This window comes from Prionailurus viverrinus, chromosome B4 (assembly GCF_022837055.1).
Source record: "Prionailurus viverrinus isolate Anna chromosome B4, UM_Priviv_1.0, whole genome shotgun sequence".
Classification (NCBI taxonomy): domain Eukaryota; kingdom Metazoa; phylum Chordata; class Mammalia; order Carnivora; family Felidae; genus Prionailurus; species Prionailurus viverrinus.
In genome coordinates, this window is record NC_062567.1 from 63,191,961 (window position 1) to 63,198,929 (window position 6,969).

At 39.0% G+C, this 6,969-nt stretch overlaps 1 long non-coding RNA gene and 1 pseudogene across 1 annotated transcript; both read left to right on the top strand.

The window, feature by feature from the left end:
- The first annotated feature begins 414 nt into the window (after window positions 1–414).
- On the top strand, window positions 415–4,456 carry LOC125170102 (uncharacterized). Its single transcript, XR_007153891.1, has 3 exons — window positions 415–707; window positions 2,606–2,989; window positions 3,091–4,456. It is a non-coding gene; the product is annotated as an uncharacterized LOC125170102 (long non-coding RNA).
- A 1,245-nt stretch (window positions 4,457–5,701) lies between these two features.
- On the top strand, window positions 5,702–6,969 carry LOC125170100 (protein tyrosine phosphatase type IVA 1-like; annotated as a pseudogene).

The window sequence follows — 6,969 nt, forward strand, 5'->3', positions numbered from 1 at the left end:
CCATTCTCCATTAGATGGCGCTGCTAGCCTACTGGGGTGGATTGTTGCAGTGCTGTAGGTGCGTATGCGCATGTGCAAGAGTGGTGATGATGGCACCACCCACCTATGCAGTCTGTTCTTCCGGATTAGCAATCAAGCACCCGACCCCTGTCTTCAGCTCTCGTCCACTCCCCGCTTTTTCACTCTCTGTGACCAAGCCCCAGGCAGTACCTCTTTTCCGAGTTTTGTGTCAGATGTGGCTGTTTTCCTCTGCCCCTTACTTCTGAAGGAATGCGGCTTTGACCCGTTCCGCCCCTCTGTGGGAGGGTCTCACCGAGCAATGGCCGAATGAACAATGGCCGAATGTCGGCTGCACCCAGGAACGCTGGCTGCACCCAGGAACGCTTGCTGCACCCTGCTGCTGCCGGTGCCCGAGACTGCAGCCAGGTGCCAGCCCATCCCAGAAAAAGTTCGCGAGACAGTGTAGCAGCAGCGTTTCAGGGATTATGGAAAATCACAACACATCTGGCACCAGGCTTCACCCTTAACGATCTTGTTCTAGCACCAGTGAATATGGCCGTTTTCTGGGGTCTGCTGGGACCAGGTGGCTTCAACAGTCTCCACCAAGTCCTTCCAGCAGTGGAACTGCTTTTCCCCGTGTGGCCTGAGGACGTCCCGGACCCCACTCTGCTCCTGCGGATTTGCCCTTCCCACCAGAGCACCGCCAGGTATCAAGCTGTGGAGTTGCAGACTCTGCACTCCCCCAGTTTACAGTCTTAATGGAATTTAAACCCTCTCCTTTCTCCTTTCTCCCTTTTTATTTTAGTCACTGCGGCTGGGTTTCCAATTTTCCACTTTCTCCAACTGCTTTTGGGGAAGGGTGCTTTTCCTGTATTCTCCCCTTCCCCCCTGTGTCTGTCCTCTTTCCACCTGCAAAAGCACCTCCCTTCCTGCGGCTTCTCGCTCCCCAAGTTCACCTCTCCGTGCTGCGTAACTGCTGAATTCTGTGGTCCAGGTTGTGCAGATTGTTGTGTTAATCCTCCAGGCAGTTTTCTAGGTGTGCTGGATGGTTTTGTGTTGGTCTGGCTGTATTTCATGGATGCGAGACACACAAAAAACTTCCATGCTGTTCTGCCATCTTGGCTCCTCCCCTATCCATTCATTGTTTAGTAGCATATTATTTATCCTCCATGTGTTTGTGCTCTGTCTAGATTTTTTCCCTTGGACAATTTCTGGTGTCATTGTGTGTGTTGTGGTCAGAAAAGATGCATGCTAAGACTTTGATCTTTTTGAATTTGTTGAGATTTGTTTTGTGGCTTAACACGTGCTCTATTCTGGAGAATTTTCCATGTGCACTTGAAAAGAATATGTATTCTGCTGTTTAGGATGAAATGTTCTGAATATATCTATTTGGTATATCTGCTCCAATGTGTCCTTCAGAGGCACTGTTTCCTGTTTGATTTCCTGTTTATATGATTTGTCTATTGATGTTAGTGAGATGTTAAAGTCTTCTACTATTATTGTACTACTAACTATTTCTTCCTTTATATTTCTTATTAGCTGTGTTATGTATTTGAGTGCTTCATATTTGGTGCATAAATATTTACAATTGTTGTATCTTATTGTTAGATTGTCTCCATTATGATTATATGTCAGTATTTTTTATTTTATTTTATTTTATTTTATTTTATTTTATTTTATTTTTTTCAATATATGAAATTTATTGTCAAATTGGTTTCCATACAACACCCAGTGCTACAGTCTTTATTTTAAAGTCTACTCTGTCTAAGTATTGCTACCCAGCTTTCTTTTCACTTCTATTTGTATAATAAATGTTTTTGCATCCCTTCACTTTCAATCTTCATGTGTCTTTAGGTCTTAAATGAACCTCTTGTAGGCAATATATAGAAAGGTCTTATTTATCCATTCTGTTACCCTGCACATTTTAATTGGAGCATTTAGTCCATTTACATTCGAGGTAATTATAAGTATGCACTTACGGCATTTTGTTAATTGTTTTATTGTTGTTCTTATAGTTCTTCTCTGTTCCTTTCTTCTCTTGCTCTGTTCTGTCATGGTTTTCTGGTTTTCTTTAGTGATATACTTGGATTACTTAAAAATTTTTTTTTGCATATCACCCATTTTTTGATTTATGATTACAATTAGGTTTATATGTAATATCTTGTGCATATAGCAGTCTATATTAAGTTGATGGTAATTTAAGTTTGAATTTATTATAAAAGCACCTAAACTTTTACTCTTCTCTTTCCCCCCGCAATGTTTTAGGTATATAGTGTCATACTTTACATCCTTTTCTGGGTTATTTACATGAATGTGGGTTTTATGTAGTTGTATCCATGTGGCAAGGTAAGTTTAGGATCCTCCCACTCCACCATCTTCCCCTAGAAGTCCTTAAAAGCTATATTTTAAAAAGTCATAGGGGAAAAAAGAAGAGCTTAGGGAAATGAAGTGAAACAGAAAATTGCCTCAAAAGTATTTATTTTGTCACATTTCCAACCTTCCTAAACTGCATCATGAGTTCAGCATTCTCAGATAATGAAGGGAATGTATGTGAAGACTGGGAAATGACAACTGATTGTGTCATGTTCATTGTTTTTCCTTATAGAATGAGGTCCTACTCTATGGGCTGCTGATGCAAAGGCTACAAAAGCTGGTTGAAAAGAGCCAATCTATGAGGACACCTGGAAGCTCTTTGGTCCTTTCAGAGGCTAAAGAAAGTAAAATTCTGCTAAGGAGATGGTCTGCTTTCGAGAAGGGGTTACAAGAATCAAGGTTTGCAACATGTCTGTCCTCACCCTGTGTGCAATGCTGAGAAGGCTTCTGGGCATCCAGCCGTTGCTGGCACCATCGCTGTAGCAGCGCTCAAGTGTGAAGCTCCTTATGCTGTTGGGCTCAGCCTGGAGCAAGGTGTGCACATGCTACAGCCACACACAGACTCTCCACGCTTGTCAGTAACAGCTGTGAAATCTGCCCCTCGTCTCCTTTCTAGGTAAGAAATTTCCTCAATCAGAATAACACCTGGCCCTTGAACAGAGTTGTGTATTTATAAAAATGTTTTCACCTATGTTATTCCTTCTTATGAATTCATAGAAGCCGAAAGCGGAAGAAATCTCAGATGTTGTGACCCCCATGGAGCAAAAGGAGAAATTGAATCCAGTAGAACTGATCACTTTGCCTAAAATCAAATAGCTATATAGCTGCAGAACGGAAACCAGTATTTAGTTCTGCTGACTCTCAGCCCAGTAACTTTTCCACTATCATCACATGACATTCACACTTGTTTCCATGGGTTTCCTCCACCTTTTTCTTCTGTCTGTCTTATTAAATATGTCCTATTTGTCTTCTTTTTTTCATTTATGCATTAAGGGTGACCTACTTATATCAACATCTAATAATATCTAATTTTGTTGATTCTTTCAAAAATTGCCTAAAAACTGATTATTTTGCCAGTAAGCAGTTACATTTTCATCTTTAGGTTTCCTGTCTCTCATACTGAAAAATTAAGTATGAGTATAAATGTTAATCGGAGTTGTTTTCCTTGTCATTGCAATGATTTATACTTGAGTTGTTTCCTATCAGCTTTACCACAAGATGGAATCTTCGAAGTAAGTACTCCTTTACACATATTCTCTCTCAGTGGGCAGACACTAATGAAGCTTCTGTCAAAAACCTGGCAAGAAAATGTTTCTTAAAGTCATAGCTGATGCCAGACATTAACTGCATCAGATTTTCTATTCTGTGGTGGGAAAAGAAAAACAAAAGCATTTGTATCTAACTTCAATTCTGCTAAAAGGGAAAAAATTATATCCGGGTCAAGGTCCAATCCAGTGAGGTTTGAATAAATGGAGATATTGTATCTTCAAAATTCAGTGCTTGGTATGCTTAACACTCAAAATTGTGCTAATAGTTAAAACAGCATTGTACAGAGTTGGAATGATATCCCTTTGCAAAGGTGTGCATTCTCAAAGGATACTGATTCTATACTGACTGCCTTCCCCACTCAACATTTATAGGCTCCACAGTTACCAAAATGTTGCTTTGGTACCACAGCACCAAAAGGCATATGCTCTGGCTACTAAGAGGAGGTTGCTGAAAATTGTCATTTGAGAACCTTCAGAGACATCCTCTTGATTGATCAAAGATATTACCTTTCTCTTCTGTTGTCCATAATCCTACTCCATGCTGCTAATTTCATAGCAATTTTCTGCATGATTTCCTATTTGAAAATGCTGTGGTAGCAGTTAGAAATCTTAAAATTTTCCTAATTCACTCTAAATTGACTGCCAACACCTGTTTTGTTTTCTCCTAAAATGGGGAGAAAATTACTGTTCCAACCACCAACTACCTTTGTGTATATTCAGTGAAACATTTTTTCTAGTTATAAATTTGTGTAACTTAATTGACACGGGGAATCCTTTTTTTAAAAAAGTAAAAATAAAATCTTAAGTAAATCTAAAAAGGTTTTCTTTGTCATTAATAATACTGACTTCAAAATAACTATGATCAATAAATTATTTTGTTACAATTGAAATAATTATAGTATTGGTTCATAATTATATGTTATTTGACTCAAGGAAACATCTTTCTAAACAAGATACAGGATATTTCAGAGGTCCTTCTCATCTTCTGCAAGACTCCTCTTTTTAGGGACAGAAAGCCAGAAATTTCCTACGAAATTCAAGACACAGATTTTAAGGGTCTAGTGCTTCTAAATTTTAACAAAGAAATTTGCATTGGAAAAGAGTGTTACATCCAAGAAAATGCTTTCATGCTAAAGGTTAAATTACAGAGAGAAAAACTCAACCTCCAAACTTTCCCACTGCTTAAAGAAATTGAGAAGAATTCAGTGCTGCAACATGAGCCAGCCACACAAGCAAATTTTTCAAAAATAGTATGTATAGACCATGCACCTTTCACAAAAGTTAGTGCAAAATGATGCAGTTACTTAAAAACTCTAAAATTTTCAGAAGAAAACACATAGGAGCAAATCTGCTTGACCTTGGGTTTGTCAATGGGTTTTTAGATACAATACCAAAGGCAAAGAAAAAATGTTAAGTTGAACTTTATTAAAATTATAACTTCTGGCTCTTCTCGGAGCCACTCACTGCGTGGTAGAGTCTGGTGCCCCTGCCACCACCCCATGATGACCACCGCTACCCCCTGCTCTGTGTCCCCGCCACCTCGGGAGCAGCTGTATGATTAGGCCACAATCTTCAATGAGTACACATATTCCTCAGTTCTGTGGTGTTCTTGGTCACACATTTATGGAGTTTCTGAAGGGCAGTGGAGATTACTTCCAGGCACAGCACGACCCCTATGCAGACAAGTGAAGTGTAGAAATTCATGACTACTCCACCAAGAAGCCCCCATAAGAAATCTTAAATGAATGAAATCACTCATCATTAACCTGGACACAGAGTGTTGGCTTGAAATCCACAGAGCATTTTACAAGAGTTCTGACCTGGATGGGGTAAACCTCAGTGCACTTTTTTTCTATTGCTTCAGTATTACTGGATTGAAGAATTGCTCCTTCTTCTTAGGAGGTTCATTTCATTTCCCACCACACTCCCAACTTCATACTCAGAGCACTGAGAATTTCAGGTGGAGTATGTTGAAGTAGATTCAGTTTCTTTTCATCATTTCTGCTTTCAATTTTAAAATTCTTTCATAACCTTATTGAGAGTTTTTTAACAAGAGTAACATGGCTTGAGTGAACTGCCCAGCTCCTGTGAAAGTCACATGCAAGAACCTGAGATTTCTCATTTCGCACAATCCAACCAATGCGACCTTAAACAAATTTAGAGAGGAACTTAAGAAGTATGGATTTACCACAATATTAAGAGTGTGTGAAGCAACTTATGACACTACTCTTAGAGAGAAAGAAGGCATCCATATTCTTGATTGGCCTTTTGATGATGGTGTGCCACCATCCAGCCAGATTGTTGATGACTGGTTAAGTTTTGTAAAAATCAAGTGTCATGAAGAACCTGGTTGTTGTATGGCTGTTCGTTGTGTTGCAGGCCTTGGGAGAACTCCAGTGCTTGTTGTCCTAGCATTAATTGAAGGTGAAATGAAATACGAAGATGCTGTACACTCCATAAGACAAAAGCGGTGTGGAGCTTTTAACAGCCAGCAACTTTTGTATTTGGAGAAGTATCGTCCTAAAATGCAGCTGCGCTTCAAAGACTCCACTGATCATAGAAACAACTGTGGCATTCAATAAAACTGGGGTGCCTGATGTCATTACCTTGGAAGTGAAACTTGAAACAGGACCTAATTTGTTGTACACATTAGCCAACATGTTGGCTTAGTGAATAAGTATAATGAAGCTTCCATAGTAGTGGAAAGCAGCTTTATTAGGCCACAAATTTGACAGAATTGCAACCTCTATGCTTGGGTTACCATCAACCTGTTTGGACACTTAGCAGAAGATTCTGGCTGTTCAGCATTTAAAATGTGTTTATCACTTATACCAGTTGATCTTTCCTGAAATCATGCAGTATTGAGTTATGTCTTTAAATCTATTCCCATGCCAAAATCTTATCAATATATAAGAAATTTACAAAGATTAGGTGCCAAAATACCCAGCACAATATTGTATATTTTTAGTGTTATACAGAACTAAAATCCCAGGAACTATGAACACTCTGGACCTTATGTGGTTTACTCCTTCAGTCATTTCAAACATAGAAATTAGGGCCTATATGGTTATTTGCCTGCTCACTTTATGTTTACATCTCCCACATTTGTACCAGTATACATCAGGTTGGCTCAACCATTTTTTTTTTATTTTTACCAAGTGTTACAATAATTGTTTCATGTCTTTCTACAAATTTTACTTTGTGCTGTTATGGAAAACCTCCATTTTGAAAATCTACATTGTACAGAAGCACATGTCTTTACTGTCTCCAGACAAAAAAGCCTTACAGTTAATTTTAATGTTTGCACTTTCAGGTGCAACTTACAGGG